The sequence below is a fragment of the Pleurodeles waltl genome, unplaced genomic scaffold, assembly GCF_031143425.1.
Source record: "Pleurodeles waltl isolate 20211129_DDA unplaced genomic scaffold, aPleWal1.hap1.20221129 scaffold_466, whole genome shotgun sequence".
In the NCBI taxonomy this organism is placed as follows: domain Eukaryota; kingdom Metazoa; phylum Chordata; class Amphibia; order Caudata; family Salamandridae; genus Pleurodeles; species Pleurodeles waltl.
In genome coordinates, this window is record NW_027150174.1 from 1 (window position 1) to 22,536 (window position 22,536).

A 22,536-nucleotide genomic window follows, 5' to 3' on the forward strand; every position below is an offset into this window, starting at 1 on the left:
TTCTTGGGGGCTAAGGATTATTCATGGTACAAGTCTTAAAGAAAATAAGTCGGGGGACTAACCAAGTTAGACACTATGCAAGTGACATCACGGCACATGACATCACGGCACATGACATCAGGCCGTGTGAAATCGCACCTGGAAAAACAGGAAGTGGCATCACAACCCATGACCTGCCAGGAAATGAGATGCCAAGAAGTGAGATCTGATCTGAAGACCTGACACATATGCTTACCGCAAGAAAGCAAAGCCTTAGCTTGGGGAGCCTTGGTCCGTCGTGGAGCAAATGCTGTCTTGACTTTGGGCCGAGTGTAAAGTGCATAATAATTGTACGTTTTCCTTGGGAAAGTGTGTATTTTCGTGTTAATGCTGTTCTTTTTCCTTTCTTTTTTTAAGAGAGTAAAAAAAGAGTGTAGTAAATAAAAAGTGTAAAATGAAATTAGCGAGGAAGCTGTGTAATGGAGGTTAGACGTGCGCCACCTAGTGTGTGCGAGAGGCAAAATGCCTACAGCACCTGGTATTCCCAGGCGGTCTCCCATCCAAGTACTAACCAGGCCCGACCCTGCTTAGCTTCCGAGATCGGACGAGATCGGGCGCATTCAGGGTGGTATGGCCGTAGGCAGGAAAAGCTGCACTTTCAGCTCTCTTCTGCTCACCCGGCCCACCCGCCTGGAGCCTACTGCTCTTAATTGCAGCGGAACACCCTCCCACTGGGAACTCCCACACTGCCCCAGGCACAATGCCCCAACCCACACGGAACAACATTTTGTACTCCTCCATTTACCATGCTCGGCGCTACTCCCGCTTCTCTCGTCTTCACAGGCTGCAGCAGCCCCCACCAAACCTAGCACGACCAGCAGACGGCGCCTGTCACACTCTCAATTGCAATGGACAACCCTCACCTCACACAGCATGTGCTGCGCCTCCTTGGACCCCTCCTTAGGGCATGACACCGAGGAGTCACCAGGGGAGACGCTGCTTCTCAACAGCAGCCTTCATTCCCCCCTCCCAAGGACCAATAGTTGCTGCTCTGCAGTTCTCTTTTCCTCATCCCACTGGGTGGCGACACCTCCATTCACTCTGGCCAGGAGAAATAGCTCTTCTACACTACCTTAACAACTCCAGAAAGAAACGGGAAGGCACGCCAATCACTTACCTCTTCTTGCACTTTTTTCACTTACTGGAGAGGCTCTGTCACTCAGACTCTGCCATCTGCAACACATTCGCCATGCCTTGCAGGCAGAGGGTGGCCAGTCTTTCCTTTCCTTTTGGCAAACCAGGGTCCCACTGAAAGTACGTAGGAGTTGTCGGAAAAATCGGATCTGTCATCATGGACTCCTTTCTGAAACAAGATGCAAAATAACGCCCCTTCTCACAATCCCAGTGAAAGTGAAAGGGTCAGAGGTGTGTTGTTTAATGCTAAGGACGCAACAGTGGATCACGTGCTCTCTGCTGGGATGTTTTCCTATGTTGAAGAGGGTTTATTCTGCACAGGCCCTGCTCACCCATTCTTTCTGTGGTCGATAAATGGATCGTTGAGTTAATGACACCTGTTACAGCGCCAGGAAATGCCGGAAAATGCTGCCGAATGCTTTTAAAACAGCTCAAATTGTACGCACCTTTCCTCTTTTTATTCCCTGTTTCTGGAATGCTCTGCTTTTGGACTCTATTACACTTGCGTCTGCAACTCACTTCATTCTTCCACACCTAATAGATCATCGTCCTTTTATCAGATTTCCCACACGCTGTGCTGATTTTTTGCATTTGGTTGCCAACTGTAGGCTCGAGCACTATTTCTTGGGGGCTAAGAATTATTCATGGTACAAGTCTTAAAGAAAATAAGTCGGGGGACTAACCAAGTTAGACACTATGCAAGTGACATCACGGCACATGACATCACGGCACATGACATCAGGCCGTGTGAAATCGCACCTGGAAAAACAGGAAGTGGCATCACAACCCATGACCTGCCAGGAAATGAGATGCCAAGAAGTGAGATCTGATCTGAAGACCTGACACATATGCTTACCGCAAGAAAGCAAAGCCTTAGCTTGGGGAGCCTTGGTCCGTCGTGGAGCAAATGCTGTCTTGACTTTGGGCCGAGTGTAAAGTGCATAATAATTGTACGTTTTCCTTGGGAAAGTGTGTATTTTCGTGTTAATGCTGTTCTTTTTCCTTTCTTTTTTTAAGAGAGTAAAAAAAGAGTGTAGTAAATAAAAAGTGTAAAATGAAATTAGCGAGGAAGCTGTGTAATGGAGGTTAGACGTGCGCCACCTAGTGTGTGCGAGAGGCAAAATGCCTACAGCACCTGGTATTCCCAGGCGGTCTCCCATCCAAGTACTAACCAGGCCCGACCCTGCTTAGCTTCCGAGATCGGACGAGATCGGGCGCATTCAGGGTGGTATGGCCGTAGGCAGGAAAAGCTGCACTTTCAGCTCTCTTCTGCTCACCCGGCCCACCCGCCTGGAGCCTACTGCTCTTAATTGCAGCGGAACACCCTCCCACTGGGAACTCCCACACTGCCCCAGGCACAATGCCCCAACCCACACGGAACAACATTTTGTACTCCTCCATTTACCATGCTCGGCGCTACTCCCGCTTCTCTCGTCTTCACAGGCTGCAGCAGCCCCCACCAAACCTAGCACGACCAGCAGACGGCGCCTGTCACACTCTCAATTGCAATGGACAACCCTCACCTCACACAGCATGTGCTGCGCCTCCTTGGACCCCTCCTTAGGGCATGACACCGAGGAGTCACCAGGGGAGACGCTGCTTCTCAACAGCAGCCTTCATTCCCCCCTCCCAAGGACCAATAGTTGCTGCTCTGCAGTTCTCTTTTCCTCATCCCACTGGGTGGCGACACCTCCATTCACTCTGGCCAGGAGAAATAGCTCTTCTACACTACCTTAACAACTCCAGAAAGAAACGGGAAGGCACGCCAATCACTTACCTCTTCTTGCACTTTTTTCACTTACTGGAGAGGCTCTGTCACTCAGACTCTGCCATCTGCAACACATTCGCCATGCCTTGCAGGCAGAGGGTGGCCAGTCTTTCCTTTCCTTTTGGCAAACCAGGGTCCCACTGAAAGTACGTAGGAGTTGTCGGAAAAATCGGATCTGTCATCATGGACTCCTTTCTGAAACAAGATGCAAAATAACGCCCCTTCTCACAATCCCAGTGAAAGTGAAAGGGTCAGAGGTGTGTTGTTTAATGCTAAGGACGCAACAGTGGATCACGTGCTCTCTGCTGGGATGTTTTCCTATGTTGAAGAGGGTTTATTCTGCACAGGCCCTGCTCACCCATTCTTTCTGTGGTCGATAAATGGATCGTTGAGTTAATGACACCTGTTACAGCGCCAGGAAATGCCGGAAAATGCTGCCGAATGCTTTTAAAACAGCTCAAATTGTACGCACCTTTCCTCTTTTTATTCCCTGTTTCTGGAATGCTCTGCTTTTGGACTCTATTACACTTGCGTCTGCAACTCACTTCATTCTTCCACACCTAATAGATCATCGTCCTTTTATCAGATTTCCCACACGCTGTGCTGATTTTTTGCATTTGGTTGCCAACTGTAGGCTCGAGCACTATTTCTTGGGGGCTAAGGATTATTCATGGTACAAGTCTTAAAGAAAATAAGTCGGGGGACTAACCAAGTTAGACACTATGCAAGTGACATCACGGCACATGACATCACGGCACATGACATCAGGCCGTGTGAAATCGCACCTGGAAAAACAGGAAGTGGCATCACAACCCATGACCTGCCAGGAAATGAGATGCCAAGAAGTGAGATCTGATCTGAAGACCTGACACATATGCTTACCGCAAGAAAGCAAAGCCTTAGCTAGGGGAGCCTTGGTCCGTCGTGGAGCAAATGCTGTCTTGACTTTGGGCCGAGTGTAAAGTGCATAATAATTGTACGTTTTCCTTGGGAAAGTGTGTATTTTCGTGTTAATGCTGTTCTTTTTCCTTTCTTTTTTTAAGAGAGTAAAAAAAGAGTGTAGTAAATAAAAAGTGTAAAATGAAATTAGCGAGGAAGCTGTGTAATGGAGGTTAGACGTGCGCCACCTAGTGTGTGCGAGAGGCAAAATGCCTACAGCACCTGGTATTCCCAGGCGGTCTCCCATCCAAGTACTAACCAGGCCCGACCCTGCTTAGCTTCCGAGATCGGACGAGATCGGGCGCATTCAGGGTGGTATGGCCGTAGGCAGGAAAAGCTGCACTTTCAGCTCTCTTCTGCTCACCCGGCCCACCCGCCTGGAGCCTACTGCTCTTAATTGCAGCGGAACACCCTCCCACTGGGAACTCCCACACTGCCCCAGGCACAATGCCCCAACCCACACGGAACAACATTTTGTACTCCTCCATTTACCATGCTCGGCGCTACTCCCGCTTCTCTCGTCTTCACAGGCTGCAGCAGCCCCCACCAAACCTAGCACGACCAGCAGACGGCGCCTGTCACACTCTCAATTGCAATGGACAACCCTCACCTCACACAGCATGTGCTGCGCCTCCTTGGACCCCTCCTTAGGGCATGACACCGAGGAGTCACCAGGGGAGACGCTGCTTCTCAACAGCAGCCTTCATTCCCCCCTCCCAAGGACCAATAGTTGCTGCTCTGCAGTTCTCTTTTCCTCATCCCACTGGGTGGCGACACCTCCATTCACTCTGGCCAGGAGAAATAGCTCTTCTACACTACCTTAACAACTCCAGAAAGAAACGGGAAGGCACGCCAATCACTTACCTCTTCTTGCACTTTTTTCACTTACTGGAGAGGCTCTGTCACTCAGACTCTGCCATCTGCAACACATTCGCCATGCCTTGCAGGCAGAGGGTGGCCAGTCTTTCCTTTCCTTTTGGCAAACCAGGGTCCCACTGAAAGTACGTAGGAGTTGTCGGAAAAATCGGATCTGTCATCATGGACTCCTTTCTGAAACAAGATGCAAAATAACGCCCCTTCTCACAATCCCAGTGAAAGTGAAAGGGTCAGAGGTGTGTTGTTTAATGCTAAGGACGCAACAGTGGATCACGTGCTCTCTGCTGGGATGTTTTCCTATGTTGAAGAGGGTTTATTCTGCACAGGCCCTGCTCACCCATTCTTTCTGTGGTCGATAAATGGATCGTTGAGTTAATGACACCTGTTACAGCGCCAGGAAATGCCGGAAAATGCTGCCGAATGCTTTTAAAACAGCTCAAATTGTACGCACCTTTCCTCTTTTTATTCCCTGTTTCTGGAATGCTCTGCTTTTGGACTCTATTACACTTGCGTCTGCAACTCACTTCATTCTTCCACACCTAATAGATCATCGTCCTTTTATCAGATTTCCCACACGCTGTGCTGATTTTTTGCATTTGGTTGCCAACTGTAGGCTCGAGCACTATTTCTTGGGGGCTAAGGATTATTCATGGTACAAGTCTTAAAGAAAATAAGTCGGGGGACTAACCAAGTTAGACACTATGCAAGTGACATCACGGCACATGACATCACGGCACATGACATCAGGCCGTGTGAAATCGCACCTGGAAAAACAGGAAGTGGCATCACAACCCATGACCTGCCAGGAAATGAGATGCCAAGAAGTGAGATCTGATCTGAAGACCTGACACATATGCTTACCGCAAGAAAGCAAAGCCTTAGCTTGGGGAGCCTTGGTCCGTCGTGGAGCAAATGCTGTCTTGACTTTGGGCCGAGTGTAAAGTGCATAATAATTGTACGTTTTCCTTGGGAAAGTGTGTATTTTCGTGTTAATGCTGTTCTTTTTCCTTTCTTTTTTTAAGAGAGTAAAAAAAGAGTGTAGTAAATAAAAAGTGTAAAATGAAATTAGCGAGGAAGCTGTGTAATGGAGGTTAGACGTGCGCCACCTAGTGTGTGCGAGAGGCAAAATGCCTACAGCACCTGGTATTCCCAGGCGGTCTCCCATCCAAGTACTAACCAGGCCCGACCCTGCTTAGCTTCCGAGATCGGACGAGATCGGGCGCATACAGGGTGGTATGGCCGTAGGCAGGAAAAGCTGCACTTTCAGCTCTCTTCTGCTCACCCGGCCCACCCGCCTGGAGCCTACTGCTCTTAATTGCAGCGGAACACCCTCCCACTGGGAACTCCCACACTGCCCCAGGCACAATGCCCCAACCCACACGGAACAACATTTTGTACTCCTCCATTTACCATGCTCGGCGCTACTCCCGCTTCTCTCGTCTTCACAGGCTGCAGCAGCCCCCACCAAACCTAGCACGACCAGCAGACGGCGCCTGTCACACTCTCAATTGCAATGGACAACCCTCACCTCACACAGCATGTGCTGCGCCTCCTTGGACCCCTCCTTAGGGCATGACACCGAGGAGTCACCAGGGGAGACGCTGCTTCTCAACAGCAGCCTTCATTCCCCCCTCCCAAGGACCAATAGTTGCTGCTCTGCAGTTCTCTTTTCCTCATCCCACTGGGTGGCGACACCTCCATTCACTCTGGCCAGGAGAAATAGCTCTTCTACACTACCTTAACAACTCCAGAAAGAAACGGGAAGGCACGCCAATCACTTACCTCTTCTTGCACTTTTTTCACTTACTGGAGAGGCTCTGTCACTCAGACTCTGCCATCTGCAACACATTCGCCATGCCTTGCAGGCAGAGGGTGGCCAGTCTTTCCTTTCCTTTTGGCAAACCAGGGTCCCACTGAAAGTACGTAGGAGTTGTCGGAAAAATCGGATCTGTCATCATGGACTCCTTTCTGAAACAAGATGCAAAATAACGCCCCTTCTCACAATCCCAGTGAAAGTGAAAGGGTCAGAGGTGTGTTGTTTAATGCTAAGGACGCAACAGTGGATCACGTGCTCTCTGCTGGGATGTTTTCCTATGTTGAAGAGGGTTTATTCTGCACAGGCCCTGCTCACCCATTCTTTCTGTGGTCGATAAATGGATCGTTGAGTTAATGACACCTGTTACAGCGCCAGGAAATGCCGGAAAATGCTGCCGAATGCTTTTAAAACAGCTCAAATTGTACGCACCTTTCCTCTTTTTATTCCCTGTTTCTGGAATGCTCTGCTTTTGGACTCTATTACACTTGCGTCTGCAACTCACTTCATTCTTCCACACCTAATAGATCATCGTCCTTTTATCAGATTTCCCACACGCTGTGCTGATTTTTTGCATTTGGTTGCCAACTGTAGGCTCGAGCACTATTTCTTGGGGGCTAAGGATTATTCATGGTACAAGTCTTAAAGAAAATAAGTCGGGGGACTAACCAAGTTAGACACTATGCAAGTGACATCACGGCACATGACATCACGGCACATGACATCAGGCCGTGTGAAATCGCACCTGGAAAAACAGGAAGTGGCATCACAACCCATGACCTGCCAGGAAATGAGATGCCAAGAAGTGAGATCTGATCTGAAGACCTGACACATATGCTTACCGCAAGAAAGCAAAGCCTTAGCTTGGGGAGCCTTGGTCCGTCGTGGAGCAAATGCTGTCTTGACTTTGGGCCGAGTGTAAAGTGCATAATAATTGTACGTTTTCCTTGGGAAAGTGTGTATTTTCGTGTTAATGCTGTTCTTTTTCCTTTCTTTTTTTAAGAGAGTAAAAAAAGAGTGTAGTAAATAAAAAGTGTAAAATGAAATTAGCGAGGAAGCTGTGTAATGGAGGTTAGACGTGCGCCACCTAGTGTGTGCGAGAGGCAAAATGCCTACAGCACCTGGTATTCCCAGGCGGTCTCCCATCCAAGTACTAACCAGGCCCGACCCTGCTTAGCTTCCGAGATCGGACGAGATCGGGCGCATTCAGGGTGGTATGGCCGTAGGCAGGAAAAGCTGCACTTTCAGCTCTCTTCTGCTAACCCGGCCCACCCGCCTGGAGCCTACTGCTCTTAATTGCAGCGGAACACCCTCCCACTGGGAACTCCCACACTGCCCCAGGCACAATGCCCCAACCCACACGGAACAACATTTTGTACTCCTCCATTTACCATGCTCGGCGCTACTCCCGCTTCTCTCGTCTTCACAGGCTGCTGCAGCCCCCACCAAACCTAGCACGACCAGCAGACGGCGCCTGTCACACTCTCAATTGCAATGGACAACCCTCACCTCACACAGCATGTGCTGCGCCTCCTTGGACCCCTCCTTAGGGCATGACACCGAGGAGTCACCAGGGGAGACGCTGCTTCTCAACAGCAGCCTTCATTCCCCCCTCCCAAGGACCAATAGTTGCTGCTATGCAGTTCTCTTTTCCTCATCCCACTGGGTGGCGACACCTCCATTCACTCTGGCCAGGAGAAATAGCTCTTCTACACTACCTTAACAACTCCAGAAAGAAACGGGAAGGCACGCCAATCACTTACCTCTTCTTGCACTTTTTTCACTTACTGGAGAGGCTCTGTCACTCAGACTCTGCCATCTGCAACACATTCGCCATGCCTTGCAGGCAGAGGGTGGCCAGTCTTTCCTTTCCTTTTGGCAAACCAGGGTCCCACTGAAAGTACGTAGGAGTTGTCGGAAAAATCGGATCTGTCATCATGGACTCCTTTCTGAAACAAGATGCAAAATAACGCCCCTTCTCACAATCCCAGTGAAAGTGAAAGGGTCAGAGGTGTGTTGTTTAATGCTAAGGACGCAACAGTGGATCACGTGCTCTCTGCTGGGATGTTTTCCTATGTTGAAGAGGGTTTATTCTGCACAGGCCCTGCTCACCCATTCTTTCTGTGGTCGATAAATGGATCGTTGAGTTAATGACACCTGTTACAGCGCCAGGAAATGCCGGAAAATGCTGCCGAATGCTTTTAAAACAGCTCAAATTGTACGCACCTTTCCTCTTTTTATTCCCTGTTTCTGGAATGCTCTGCTTTTGGACTCTATTACACTTGCGTCTGCAACTCACTTCATTCTTCCACACCTAATAGATCATCGTCCTTTTATCAGATTTCCCACACGCTGTGCTGATTTTTTGCATTTGGTTGCCAACTGTAGGCTCGAGCACTATTTCTTGGGGGCTAAGGATTATTCATGGTACAAGTCTTAAAGAAAATAAGTCGGGGGACTAACCAAGTTAGACACTATGCAAGTGACATCACGGCACATGACATCACGGCACATGACATCAGGCCGTGTGAAATCGCACCTGGAAAAACAGGAAGTGGCATCACAACCCATGACCTGCCAGGAAATGAGATGCCAAGAAGTGAGATCTGATCTGAAGACCTGACACATATGCTTACCGCAAGAAAGCAAAGCCTTAGCTAGGGGAGCCTTGGTCCGTCGTGGAGCAAATGCTGTCTTGACTTTGGGCCGAGTGTAAAGTGCATAATAATTGTACGTTTTCCTTGGGAAAGTGTGTATTTTCGTGTTAATGCTGTTCTTTTTCCTTTCTTTTTTTAAGAGAGTAAAAAAAGAGTGTAGTAAATAAAAAGTGTAAAATGAAATTAGCGAGGAAGCTGTGTAATGGAGGTTAGACGTGCGCCACCTAGTGTGTGCGAGAGGCAAAATGCCTACAGCACCTGGTATTCCCAGGCGGTCTCCCATCCAAGTACTAACCAGGCCCGACCCTGCTTAGCTTCCGAGATCGGACGAGATCGGGCGCATTCAGGGTGGTATGGCCATAGGCAGGAAAAGCTGCACTTTCAGCTCTCTTCTGCTCACCCGGCCCACCCGCCTGGAGCCTACTGCTCTTAATTGCAGCGGAACACCCTCCCACTGGGAACTCCCACACTGCCCCAGGCACAATGCCCCAACCCACACGGAACAACATTTTGTACTCCTCCATTTACCATGCTCGGCGCTACTCCCGCTTCTCTCGTCTTCACAGGCTGCAGCAGCCCCCACCAAACCTAGCACGACCAGCAGACGGCGCCTGTCACACTCTCAATTGCAATGGACAACCCTCACCTCACACAGCATGTGCTGCGCCTCCTTGGACCCCTCCTTAGGGCATGACACCGAGGAGTCACCAGGGGAGACGCTGCTTCTCAACAGCAGCCTTCATTCCCCCCTCCCAAGGACCAATAGTTGCTGCTCTGCAGTTCTCTTTTCCTCATCCCACTGGGTGGCGACACCTCCATTCACTCTGGCCAGGAGAAATAGCTCTTCTACACTACCTTAACAACTCCAGAAAGAAACGGGAAGGCACGCCAATCACTTACCTCTTCTTGCACTTTTTTCACTTACTGGAGAGGCTCTGTCACTCAGACTCTGCCATCTGCAACACATTCGCCATGCCTTGCAGGCAGAGGGTGGCCAGTCTTTCCTTTCCTTTTGGCAAACCAGGGTCCCACTGAAAGTACGTAGGAGTTGTCGGAAAAATCGGATCTGTCATCATGGACTCCTTTCTGAAACAAGATGCAAAATAACGCCCCTTCTCACAATCCCAGTGAAAGTGAAAGGGTCAGAGGTGTGTTGTTTAATGCTAAGGACGCAACAGTGGATCACGTGCTCTCTGCTGGGATGTTTTCCTATGTTGAAGAGGGTTTATTCTGCACAGGCCCTGCTCACCCATTCTTTCTGTGGTCGATAAATGGATCGTTGAGTTAATGACACCTGTTACAGCGCCAGGAAATGCCGGAAAATGCTGCCGAATGCTTTTAAAACAGCTCAAATTGTACGCACCTTTCCTCTTTTTATTCCCTGTTTCTGGAATGCTCTGCTTTTGGACTCTATTACACTTGCGTCTGCAACTCACTTCATTCTTCCACACCTAATAGATCATCGTCCTTTTATCAGATTTCCCACACGCTGTGCTGATTTTTTGCATTTGGTTGCCAACTGTAGGCTCGAGCACTATTTCTTGGGGGCTAAGGATTATTCATGGTACAAGTCTTAAAGAAAATAAGTCGGGGGACTAACCAAGTTAGACACTATGCAAGTGACATCACGGCACATGACATCACGGCACATGACATCAGGCCGTGTGAAATCGCACCTGGAAAAACAGGAAGTGGCATCACAACCCATGACCTGCCAGGAAATGAGATGCCAAGAAGTGAGATCTGATCTGAAGACCTGACACATATGCTTACCGCAAGAAAGCAAAGCCTTAGCTTGGGGAGCCTTGGTCCGTCGTGGAGCAAATGCTGTCTTGACTTTGGGCCGAGTGTAAAGTGCATAATAATTGTACGTTTTCCTTGGGAAAGTGTGTATTTTCGTGTTAATGCTGTTCTTTTTCCTTTCTTTTTTTAAGAGAGTAAAAAAAGAGTGTAGTAAATAAAAAGTGTAAAATGAAATTAGCGAGGAAGCTGTGTAATGGAGGTTAGACGTGCGCCACCTAGTGTGTGCGAGAGGCAAAATGCCTACAGCACCTGGTATTCCCAGGCGGTCTCCCATCCAAGTACTAACCAGGCCCGACCCTGCTTAGCTTCCGAGATCGGACGAGATCGGGCGCATTCAGGGTGGTATGGCCGTAGGCAGGAAAAGCTGCACTTTCAGCTCTCTTCTGCTCACCCGGCCCACCCGCCTGGAGCCTACTGCTCTTAATTGCAGCGGAACACCCTCCCACTGGGAACTCCCACACTGCCCCAGGCACAATGCCCCAACCCACACGGAACAACATTTTGTACTCCTCCATTTACCATGCTCGGCGCTACTCCCGCTTCTCTCGTCTTCACAGGCTGCAGCAGCCCCCACCAAACCTAGCACGACCAGCAGACGGCGCCTGTCACACTCTCAATTGCAATGGACAACCCTCACCTCACACAGCATGTGCTGCGCCTCCTTGGACCCCTCCTTAGGGCATGACACCGAGGAGTCACCAGGGGAGACGCTGCTTCTCAACAGCAGCCTTCATTCCCCCCTCCCAAGGACCAATAGTTGCTGCTCTGCAGTTCTCTTTTCCTCATCCCACTGGGTGGCGACACCTCCATTCACTCTGGCCAGGAGAAATAGCTCTTCTACACTACCTTAACAACTCCAGAAAGAAACGGGAAGGCACGCCAATCACTTACCTCTTCTTGCACTTTTTTCACTTACTGGAGAGGCTCTGTCACTCAGACTCTGCCATCTGCAACACATTCGCCATGCCTTGCAGGCAGAGGGTGGCCAGTCTTTCCTTTCCTTTTGGCAAACCAGGGTCCCACTGAAAGTACGTAGGAGTTGTCGGAAAAATCGGATCTGTCATCATGGACTCCTTTCTGAAACAAGATGCAAAATAACGCCCCTTCTCACAATCCCAGTGAAAGTGAAAGGGTCAGAGGTGTGTTGTTTAATGCTAAGGACGCAACAGTGGATCACGTGCTCTCTGCTGGGATGTTTTCCTATGTTGAAGAGGGTTTATTCTGCACAGGCCCTGCTCACCCATTCTTTCTGTGGTCGATAAATGGATCGTTGAGTTAATGACACCTGTTACAGCGCCAGGAAATGCCGGAAAATGCTGCCGAATGCTTTTAAAACAGCTCAAATTGTACGCACCTTTCCTCTTTTTATTCCCTGTTTCTGGAATGCTCTGCTTTTGGACTCTATTACACTTGCGTCTGCAACTCACTTCATTCTTCCACACCTAATAGATCATCGTCCTTTTATCAGATTTCCCACACGCTGTGCTGATTTTTTGCATTTGGTTGCCAACTGTAGGCTCGAGCACTATTTCTTGGGGGCTAAGGATTATTCATGGTACAAGTCTTAAAGAAAATAAGTCGGGGGACTAACCAAGTTAGACACTATGCAAGTGACATCACGGCACATGACATCACGGCACATGACATCAGGCCGTGTGAAATCGCACCTGGAAAAACAGGAAGTGGCATCACAACCCATGACCTGCCAGGAAATGAGATGCCAAGAAGTGAGATCTGATCTGAAGACCTGACACATATGCTTACCGCAAGAAAGCAAAGCCTTAGCTTGGGGAGCCTTGGTCCGTCGTGGAGCAAATGCTGTCTTGACTTTGGGCCGAGTGTAAAGTGCATAATAATTGTACGTTTTCCTTGGGAAAGTGTGTATTTTCGTGTTAATGCTGTTCTTTTTCCTTTCTTTTTTTAAGAGAGTAAAAAAAGAGTGTAGTAAATAAAAAGTGTAAAATGAAATTAGCGAGGAAGCTGTGTAATGGAGGTTAGACGTGCGCCACCTAGTGTGTGCGAGAGGCAAAATGCCTACAGCACCTGGTATTCCCAGGCGGTCTCCCATCCAAGTACTAACCAGGCCCGACCCTGCTTAGCTTCCGAGATCGGACGAGATCGGGCGCATTCAGGGTGGTATGGCCGTAGGCAGGAAAAGCTGCACTTTCAGCTCTCTTCTGCTCACCCGGCCCACCCGCCTGGAGCCTACTGCTCTTAATTGCAGCGGAACACCCTCCCACTGGGAACTCCCACACTGCCCCAGGCACAATGCCCCAACCCACACGGAACAACATTTTGTACTCCTCCATTTACCATGCTCGGCGCTACTCCCGCTTCTCTCGTCTTCACAGGCTGCAGCAGCCCCCACCAAACCTAGCACGACCAGCAGACGGCGCCTGTCACACTCTCAATTGCAATGGACAACCCTCACCTCACACAGCATGTGCTGCGCCTCCTTGGACCCCTCCTTAGGGCATGACACCGAGGAGTCACCAGGGGAGACGCTGCTTCTCAACAGCAGCCTTCATTCCCCCCTCCCAAGGACCAATAGTTGCTGCTCTGCAGTTCTCTTTTCCTCATCCCACTGGGTGGCGACACCTCCATTCACTCTGGCCAGGAGAAATAGCTCTTCTACACTACCTTAACAACTCCAGAAAGAAACGGGAAGGCACGCCAATCACTTACCTCTTCTTGCACTTTTTTCACTTACTGGAGAGGCTCTGTCACTCAGACTCTGCCATCTGCAACACATTCGCCATGCCTTGCAGGCAGAGGGTGGCCAGTCTTTCCTTTCCTTTTGGCAAACCAGGGTCCCACTGAAAGTACGTAGGAGTTGTCGGAAAAATCGGATCTGTCATCATGGACTCCTTTCTGAAACAAGATGCAAAATAACGCCCCTTCTCACAATCCCAGTGAAAGTGAAAGGGTCAGAGGTGTGTTGTTTAATGCTAAGGACGCAACAGTGGATCACGTGCTCTCTGCTGGGATGTTTTCCTATGTTGAAGAGGGTTTATTCTGCACAGGCCCTGCTCACCCATTCTTTCTGTGGTCGATAAATGGATCGTTGAGTTAATGACACCTGTTACAGCGCCAGGAAATGCCGGAAAATGCTGCCGAATGCTTTTAAAACAGCTCAAATTGTACGCACCTTTCCTCTTTTTATTCCCTGTTTCTGGAATGCTCTGCTTTTGGACTCTATTACACTTGCGTCTGCAACTCACTTCATTCTTCCACACCTAATAGATCATCGTCCTTTTATCAGATTTCCCACACGCTGTGCTGATTTTTTGCATTTGGTTGCCAACTGTAGGCTCGAGCACTATTTCTTGGGGGCTAAGGATTATTCATGGTACAAGTCTTAAAGAAAATAAGTCGGGGGACTAACCAAGTTAGACACTATGCAAGTGACATCACGGCACATGACATCACGGCACATGACATCAGGCCGTGTGAAATCGCACCTGGAAAAACAGGAAGTGGCATCACAACCCATGACCTGCCAGGAAATGAGATGCCAAGAAGTGAGATCTGATCTGAAGACCTGACACATATGCTTACCGCAAGAAAGCAAAGCCTTAGCTTGGGGAGCCTTGGTCCGTCGTGGAGCAAATGCTGTCTTGACTTTGGGCCGAGTGTAAAGTGCATAATAATTGTACGTTTTCCTTGGGAAAGTGTGTATTTTCGTGTTAATGCTGTTCTTTTTCCTTTCTTTTTTTAAGAGAGTAAAAAAAGAGTGTAGTAAATAAAAAGTGTAAAATGAAATTAGCGAGGAAGCTGTGTAATGGAGGTTAGACGTGCGCCACCTAGTGTGTGCGAGAGGCAAAATGCCTACAGCACCTGGTATTCCCAGGCGGTCTCCCATCCAAGTACTAACCAGGCCCGACCCTGCTTAGCTTCCGAGATCGGACGAGATCGGGCGCATTCAGGGTGGTATGGCCGTAGGCAGGAAAAGCTGCACTTTCAGCTCTCTTCTGCTCACCCGGCCCACCCGCCTGGAGCCTACTGCTCTTAATTGCAGCGGAACACCCTCCCACTGGGAACTCCCACACTGCCCCAGGCACAATGCCCCAACCCACACGGAACAACATTTTGTACTCCTCCATTTACCATGCTCGGCGCTACTCCCGCTTCTCTCGTCTTCACAGGCTGCAGCAGCCCCCACCAAACCTAGCACGACCAGCAGACGGCGCCTGTCACACTCTCAATTGCAATGGACAACCCTCACCTCACACAGCATGTGCTGCGCCTCCTTGGACCCCTCCTTAGGGCATGACACCGAGGAGTCACCAGGGGAGACGCTGCTTCTCAACAGCAGCCTTCATTCCCCCCTCCCAAGGACCAATAGTTGCTGCTCTGCAGTTCTCTTTTCCTCATCCCACTGGGTGGCGACACCTCCATTCACTCTGGCCAGGAGAAATAGCTCTTCTACACTACCTTAACAACTCCAGAAAGAAACGGGAAGGCACGCCAATCACTTACCTCTTCTTGCACTTTTTTCACTTACTGGAGAGGCTCTGTCACTCAGACTCTGCCATCTGCAACACATTCGCCATGCCTTGCAGGCAGAGGGTGGCCAGTCTTTCCTTTCCTTTTGGCAAACCAGGGTCCCACTGAAAGTACGTAGGAGTTGTCGGAAAAATCGGATCTGTCATCATGGACTCCTTTCTGAAACAAGATGCAAAATAACGCCCCTTCTCACAATCCCAGTGAAAGTGAAAGGGTCAGAGGTGTGTTGTTTAATGCTAAGGACGCAACAGTGGATCACGTGCTCTCTGCTGGGATGTTTTCCTATGTTGAAGAGGGTTTATTCTGCACAGGCCCTGCTCACCCATTCTTTCTGTGGTCGATAAATGGATCGTTGAGTTAATGACACCTGTTACAGCGCCAGGAAATGCCGGAAAATGCTGCCGAATGCTTTTAAAACAGCTCAAATTGTACGCACCTTTCCTCTTTTTATTCCCTGTTTCTGGAATGCTCTGCTTTTGGACTCTATTACACTTGCGTCTGCAACTCACTTCATTCTTCCACACCTAATAGATCATCGTCCTTTTATCAGATTTCCCACACGCTGTGCTGATTTTTTGCATTTGGTTGCCAACTGTAGGCTCGAGCACTATTTCTTGGGGGCTAAGGATTATTCATGGTACAAGTCTTAAAGAAAATAAGTCGGGGGACTAACCAAGTTAGACACTATGCAAGTGACATCACGGCACATGACATCACGGCACATGACATCAGGCCGTGTGAAATCGCACCTGGAAAAACAGGAAGTGGCATCACAACCCATGACCTGCCAGGAAATGAGATGCCAAGAAGTGAGATCTGATCTGAAGACCTGACACATATGCTTACCGCAAGAAAGCAAAGCCTTAGCTTGGGGAGCCTTGGTCCGTCGTGGAGCAAATGCTGTCTTGACTTTGGGCCGAGTGTAAAGTGCATAATAATTGTACGTTTTCCTTGGGAAAGTGTGTATTTTCGTGTTAATGCTGTTCTTTTTCCTTTCTTTTTTTAAGAGAGTAAAAAAAGAGTGTAGTAAATAAAAAGTGTAAAATGAAATTAGCGAGGAAGCTGTGTAATGGAGGTTAGACGTGCGCCACCTAGTGTGTGCGAGAGGCAAAATGCCTACAGCACCTGGTATTCCCAGGCGGTCTCCCATCCAAGTACTAACCAGGCCCGACCCTGCTTAGCTTCCGAGATCGGACGAGATCGGGCGCATTCAGGGTGGTATGGCCATAGGCAGGAAAAGCTGCACTTTCAGCTCTCTTCTGCTCACCCGGCCCACCCGCCTGGAGCCTACTGCTCTTAATTGCAGCGGAACACCCTCCCACTGGGAACTCCCACACTGCCCCAGGCACAATGCCCCAACCCACACGGAACAACATTTTGTACTCCTCCATTTACCATGCTCGGCGCTACTCCCGCTTCTCTCGTCTTCACAGGCTGCAGCAGCCCCCACCAAACCTAGCACGACCAGCAGACGGCGCCTGTCACACTCTCAATTGCAATGGACAACCCTCACCTCACACAGCATGTGCTGCGCCTCCTTGGACCCCTCCTTAGGGCATGACACCGAGGAGTCACCAGGGGAGACGCTGCTTCTCAACAGCAGCCTTCATTCCCCCCTCCCAAGGACCAATAGTTGCTGCTCTGCAGTTCTCTTTTCCTCATCCCACTGGGTGGCGACACCTCCATTCACTCTGGCCAGGAGAAATAGCTCTTCTACACTACCTTAACAACTCCAGAAAGAAACGGGAAGGCACGCCAATCACTTACCTCTTCTTGCACTTTTTTCACTTACTGGAGAGGCTCTGTCACTCAGACTCTGCCATCTGCAACACATTCGCCATGCCTTGCAGGCAGAGGGTGGCCAGTCTTTCCTTTCCTTTTGGCAAACCAGGGTCCCACTGAAAGTACGTAGGAGTTGTCGGAAAAATCGGATCTGTCATCATGGACTCCTTTCTGAAACAAGATGCAAAATAACGCCCCTTCTCACAATCCCAGTGAAAGTGAAAGGGTCAGAGGTGTGTTGTTTAATGCTAAGGACGCAACAGTGGATCACGTGCTCTCTGCTGGGATGTTTTCCTATGTTGAAGAGGGTTTATTCTGCACAGGCCCTGCTCACCCATTCTTTCTGTGGTCGATAAATGGATCGTTGAGTTAATGACACCTGTTACAGCGCCAGGAAATGCCGGAAAATGCTGCCGAATGCTTTTAAAACAGCTCAAATTGTACGCACCTTTCCTCTTTTTATTCCCTGTTTCTGGAATGCTCTGCTTTTGGACTCTATTACACTTGCGTCTGCAACTCACTTCATTCTTCCACACCTAATAGATCATCGTCCTTTTATCAGATTTCCCACACGCTGTGCTGATTTTTTGCATTTGGTTGCCAACTGTAGGCTCGAGCACTATTTCTTGGGGGCTAAGGATTATTCATGGTACAAGTCTTAAAGAAAATAAGTCGGGGGACTAACCAAGTTAGACACTATGCAAGTGACATCACGGCACATGACATCACGGCACATGACATCAGGCCGTGTGAAATCGCACCTGGAAAAACAGGAAGTGGCATCACAACCCATGACCTGCCAGGAAATGAGATGCCAAGAAGTGAGATCTGATCTGAAGACCTGACACATATGCTTACCGCAAGAAAGCAAAGCCTTAGCTTGGGGAGCCTTGGTCCGTCGTGGAGCAAATGCTGTCTTGACTTTGGGCCGAGTGTAAAGTGCATAATAATTGTACGTTTTCCTTGGGAAAGTGTGTATTTTCGTGTTAATGCTGTTCTTTTTCCTTTCTTTTTTTAAGAGAGTAAAAAAAGAGTGTAGTAAATAAAAAGTGTAAAATGAAATTAGCGAGGAAGCTGTGTAATGGAGGTTAGACGTGCGCCACCTAGTGTGTGCGAGAGGCAAAATGCCTACAGCACCTGGTATTCCCAGGCGGTCTCCCATCCAAGTACTAACCAGGCCCGACCCTGCTTAGCTTCCGAGATCGGACGAGATCGGGCGCATTCAGGGTGGTATGGCCGTAGGCAGGAAAAGCTGCACTTTCAGCTCTCTTCTGCTCACCCGGCCCACCCGCCTGGAGCCTACTGCTCTTAATTGCAGCGGAACACCCTCCCACTGGGAACTCCCACACTGCCCCAGGCACAATGCCCCAACCCACACGGAACAACATTTTGTACTCCTCCATTTACCATGCTCGGCGCTACTCCCGCTTCTCTCGTCTTCACAGGCTGCTGCAGCCCCCACCAAACCTAGCACGACCAGCAGACGGCGCCTGTCACACTCTCAATTGCAATGGACAACCCTCACCTCACACAGCATGTGCTGCGCCTCCTTGGACCCCTCCTTAGGGCATGACACCGAGGAGTCACCAGGGGAGACGCTGCTTCTCAACAGCAGCCTTCATTCCCCCCTCCCAAGGACCAATAGTTGCTGCTATGCAGTTCTCTTTTCCTCATCCCACTGGGTGGCGACACCTCCATTCACTCTGGCCAGGAGAAATAGCTCTTCTACACTACCTTAACAACTCCAGAAAGAAACGGGAAGGCACGCCAATCACTTACCTCTTCTTGCACTTTTTTCACTTACTGGAGAGGCTCTGTCACTCAGACTCTGCCATCTGCAACACATTCGCCATGCCTTGCAGGCAGAGGGTGGCCAGTCTTTCCTTTCCTTTTGGCAAACCAGGGTCCCACTGAAAGTACGTAGGAGTTGTCGGAAAAATCGGATCTGTCATCATGGACTCCTTTCTGAAACAAGATGCAAAATAACGCCCCTTCTCACAATCCCAGTGAAAGTGAAAGGGTCAGAGGTGTGTTGTTTAATGCTAAGGACGCAACAGTGGATCACGTGCTCTCTGCTGGGATGTTTTCCTATGTTGAAGAGGGTTTATTCTGCACAGGCCCTGCTCACCCATTCTTTCTGTGGTCGATAAATGGATCGTTGAGTTAATGACACCTGTTACAGCGCCAGGAAATGCCGGAAAATGCTGCCGAATGCTTTTAAAACAGCTCAAATTGTACGCACCTTTCCTCTTTTTATTCCCTGTTTCTGGAATGCTCTGCTTTTGGACTCTATTACACTTGCGTCTGCAACTCACTTCATTCTTCCACACCTAATAGATCATCGTCCTTTTATCAGATTTCCCACACGCTGTGCTGATTTTTTGCATTTGGTTGCCAACTGTAGGCTCGAGCACTATTTCTTGGGGGCTAAGGATTATTCATGGTACAAGTCTTAAAGAAAATAAGTCGGGGGACTAACCAAGTTAGACACTATGCAAGTGACATCACGGCACATGACATCACGGCACATGACATCAGGCCGTGTGAAATCGCACCTGGAAAAACAGGAAGTGGCATCACAACCCATGACCTGCCAGGAAATGAGATGCCAAGAAGTGAGATCTGATCTGAAGACCTGACACATATGCTTACCGCAAGAAAGCAAAGCCTTAGCTAGGGGAGCCTTGGTCCGTCGTGGAGCAAATGCTGTCTTGACTTTGGGCCGAGTGTAAAGTGCATAATAATTGTACGTTTTCCTTGGGAAAGTGTGTATTTTCGTGTTAATGCTGTTCTTTTTCCTTTCTTTTTTTAAGAGAGTAAAAAAAGAGTGTAGTAAATAAAAAGTGTAAAATGAAATTAGCGAGGAAGCTGTGTAATGGAGGTTAGACGTGCGCCACCTAGTGTGTGCGAGAGGCAAAATGCCTACAGCACCTAGTATTCCTAGGCGGTCTCCCATCCAAGTACTAACCAGGCCCGACCCTGCTTAGCTTCCGAGATCGGATGAGATCGGGTGCATTCAGGGTGGTATGGCCGTAGGCAGGAAAAGCTGCACTTTCAGCTCTCTTCTGCTCACCCGGCCCACCCGCCTGGAGCCTACTGCTCTTAATTGCAGCGGAACACCCTCCCACTGGGAACTCCCACACTGCCCCAGGCACAATGCCCCAACCCACACGGAACAACATTTTGTACTCCTCCATTTACCATGCTCGGCGCTACTCCCGCTTCTCTCGTCTTCACAGGCTGCAGCAGCCCCCACCAAACCTAGCACGACCAGCAGACGGCGCCTGTCACACTCTCAATTGCAATGGACAACCCTCACCTCACACAGCATGTGCTGCGCCTCCTTGGACCCCTCCTTAGGGCATGACACCGAGGAGTCACCAGGGGAGACGCTGCTTCTCAACAGCAGCCTTCATTCCCCCCTCCCAAGGACCAATAGTTGCTGCTCTGCAGTTCTCTTTTCCTCATCCCACTGGGTGGCGACACCTCCATTCACTCTGGCCAGGAGAAATAGCTCTTCTACACTACCTTAACAACTCCAGAAAGAAACGGGAAGGCACGCCAATCACTTACCTCTTCTTGCACTTTTTTCACTTACTGGAGAGGCTCTGTCACTCAGACTCTGCCATCTGCAACACATTCGCCATGCCTTGCAGGCAGAGGGTGGCCAGTCTTTCCTTTCCTTTTGGCAAACCAGGGTCCCACTGAAAGTACGTAGGAGTTGTCGGAAAAATCGGATCTGTCATCATGGACTCCTTTCTGAAACAAGATGCAAAATAACGCCCCTTCTCACAATCCCAGTGAAAGTGAAAGGGTCAGAGGTGTGTTGTTTAATGCTAAGGACGCAACAGTGGATCACGTGCTCTCTGCTGGGATGTTTTCCTATGTTGAAGAGGGTTTATTCTGCACAGGCCCTGCTCACCCATTCTTTCTGTGGTCGATAAATGGATCGTTGAGTTAATGACACCTGTTACAGCGCCAGGAAATGCCGGAAAATGCTGCCGAATGCTTTTAAAACAGCTCAAATTGTACGCACCTTTCCTCTTTTTATTCCCTGTTTCTGGAATGCTCTGCTTTTGGACTCTATTACACTTGCGTCTGCAACTCACTTCATTCTTCCACACCTAATAGATCATCGTCCTTTTATCAGATTTCCCACACGCTGTGCTGATTTTTTGCATTTGGTTGCCAACTGTAGGCTCGAGCACTATTTCTTGGGGGCTAAGGATTATTCATGGTACAAGTCTTAAAGAAAATAAGTCGGGGGACTAACCAAGTTAGACACTATGCAAGTGACATCACGGCACATGACATCACGGCACATGACATCAGGCCGTGTGAAATCGCACCTGGAAAAACAGGAAGTGGCATCACAACCCATGACCTGCCAGGAAATGAGATGCCAAGAAGTGAGATCTGATCTGAAGACCTGACACATATGCTTACCGCAAGAAAGCAAAGCCTTAGCTTGGGGAGCCTTGGTCCGTCGTGGAGCAAATGCTGTCTTGACTTTGGGCCGAGTGTAAAGTGCATAATAATTGTACGTTTTCCTTGGGAAAGTGTGTATTTTCGTGTTAATGCTGTTCTTTTTCCTTTCTTTTTTTAAGAGAGTAAAAAAAGAGTGTAGTAAATAAAAAGTGTAAAATGAAATTAGCGAGGAAGCTGTGTAATGGAGGTTAGACGTGCGCCACCTAGTGTGTGCGAGAGGCAAAATGCCTACAGCACCTGGTATTCCCAGGCGGTCTCCCATCCAAGTACTAACCAGGCCCGACCCTGCTTAGCTTCCGAGATCGGACGAGATCGGGCGCATTCAGGGTGGTATGGCCGTAGGCAGGAAAAGCTGCACTTTCAGCTCTCTTCTGCTCACCCGGCCCACCCGCCTGGAGCCTACTGCTCTTAATTGCAGCGGAACACCCTCCCACTGGGAACTCCCACACTGCCCCAGGCACAATGCCCCAACCCACACGGAACAACATTTTGTACTCCTCCATTTACCATGCTCGGCGCTACTCCCGCTTCTCTCGTCTTCACAGGCTGCAGCAGCCCCCACCAAACCTAGCACGACCAGCAGACGGCGCCTGTCACACTCTCAATTGCAATGGACAACCCTCACCTCACACAGCATGTGCTGCGCCTCCTTGGACCCCTCCTTAGGGCATGACACCGAGGAGTCACCAGGGGAGACGCTGCTTCTCAACAGCAGCCTTCATTCCCCCCTC

General features: G+C 49.4%; 13 non-coding genes across 13 annotated transcripts; all 13 read right to left on the minus strand.

The window, feature by feature from the left end:
- Nucleotides 1–502: 502 nt before the first annotated feature.
- LOC138278341 (5S ribosomal RNA) lies at nt 503–621 on the minus strand. Its single transcript, XR_011200666.1, has one exon. It is a non-coding gene; the product is annotated as a 5S ribosomal RNA (ribosomal RNA).
- A 1,675-nt stretch (nt 622–2,296) lies between these two features.
- Nucleotides 2,297–2,415, minus strand: LOC138278353 (5S ribosomal RNA). The gene has a single exon (XR_011200677.1). It is a non-coding gene; the product is annotated as a 5S ribosomal RNA (ribosomal RNA).
- A 1,675-nt stretch (nt 2,416–4,090) lies between these two features.
- On the minus strand, nt 4,091–4,209 carry LOC138278364 (5S ribosomal RNA). The gene has a single exon (XR_011200688.1). It is a non-coding gene; the product is annotated as a 5S ribosomal RNA (ribosomal RNA).
- Nucleotides 4,210–5,884: 1,675 nt separating this feature from the next.
- LOC138278360 (5S ribosomal RNA) lies at nt 5,885–6,003 on the minus strand. The gene has a single exon (XR_011200684.1). It is a non-coding gene; the product is annotated as a 5S ribosomal RNA (ribosomal RNA).
- Nucleotides 6,004–7,678: 1,675 nt separating this feature from the next.
- On the minus strand, nt 7,679–7,797 carry LOC138278376 (5S ribosomal RNA). Its single transcript, XR_011200699.1, has one exon. It is a non-coding gene; the product is annotated as a 5S ribosomal RNA (ribosomal RNA).
- Nucleotides 7,798–9,472: 1,675 nt separating this feature from the next.
- Nucleotides 9,473–9,591, minus strand: LOC138278361 (5S ribosomal RNA). Its single transcript, XR_011200685.1, has one exon. It is a non-coding gene; the product is annotated as a 5S ribosomal RNA (ribosomal RNA).
- Nucleotides 9,592–11,266: 1,675 nt separating this feature from the next.
- On the minus strand, nt 11,267–11,385 carry LOC138278381 (5S ribosomal RNA). The gene has a single exon (XR_011200702.1). It is a non-coding gene; the product is annotated as a 5S ribosomal RNA (ribosomal RNA).
- A 1,675-nt stretch (nt 11,386–13,060) lies between these two features.
- On the minus strand, nt 13,061–13,179 carry LOC138278342 (5S ribosomal RNA). Its single transcript, XR_011200667.1, has one exon. It is a non-coding gene; the product is annotated as a 5S ribosomal RNA (ribosomal RNA).
- A 1,675-nt stretch (nt 13,180–14,854) lies between these two features.
- LOC138278343 (5S ribosomal RNA) lies at nt 14,855–14,973 on the minus strand. Its single transcript, XR_011200668.1, has one exon. It is a non-coding gene; the product is annotated as a 5S ribosomal RNA (ribosomal RNA).
- Nucleotides 14,974–16,648: 1,675 nt separating this feature from the next.
- Nucleotides 16,649–16,767, minus strand: LOC138278362 (5S ribosomal RNA). Its single transcript, XR_011200686.1, has one exon. It is a non-coding gene; the product is annotated as a 5S ribosomal RNA (ribosomal RNA).
- Nucleotides 16,768–18,442: 1,675 nt separating this feature from the next.
- On the minus strand, nt 18,443–18,561 carry LOC138278344 (5S ribosomal RNA). The gene has a single exon (XR_011200669.1). It is a non-coding gene; the product is annotated as a 5S ribosomal RNA (ribosomal RNA).
- A 1,675-nt stretch (nt 18,562–20,236) lies between these two features.
- Nucleotides 20,237–20,355, minus strand: LOC138278369 (5S ribosomal RNA). The gene has a single exon (XR_011200692.1). It is a non-coding gene; the product is annotated as a 5S ribosomal RNA (ribosomal RNA).
- A 1,675-nt stretch (nt 20,356–22,030) lies between these two features.
- LOC138278345 (5S ribosomal RNA) lies at nt 22,031–22,149 on the minus strand. Its single transcript, XR_011200670.1, has one exon. It is a non-coding gene; the product is annotated as a 5S ribosomal RNA (ribosomal RNA).
- Between the last annotated feature and the right edge of the window lie 387 nt (nt 22,150–22,536).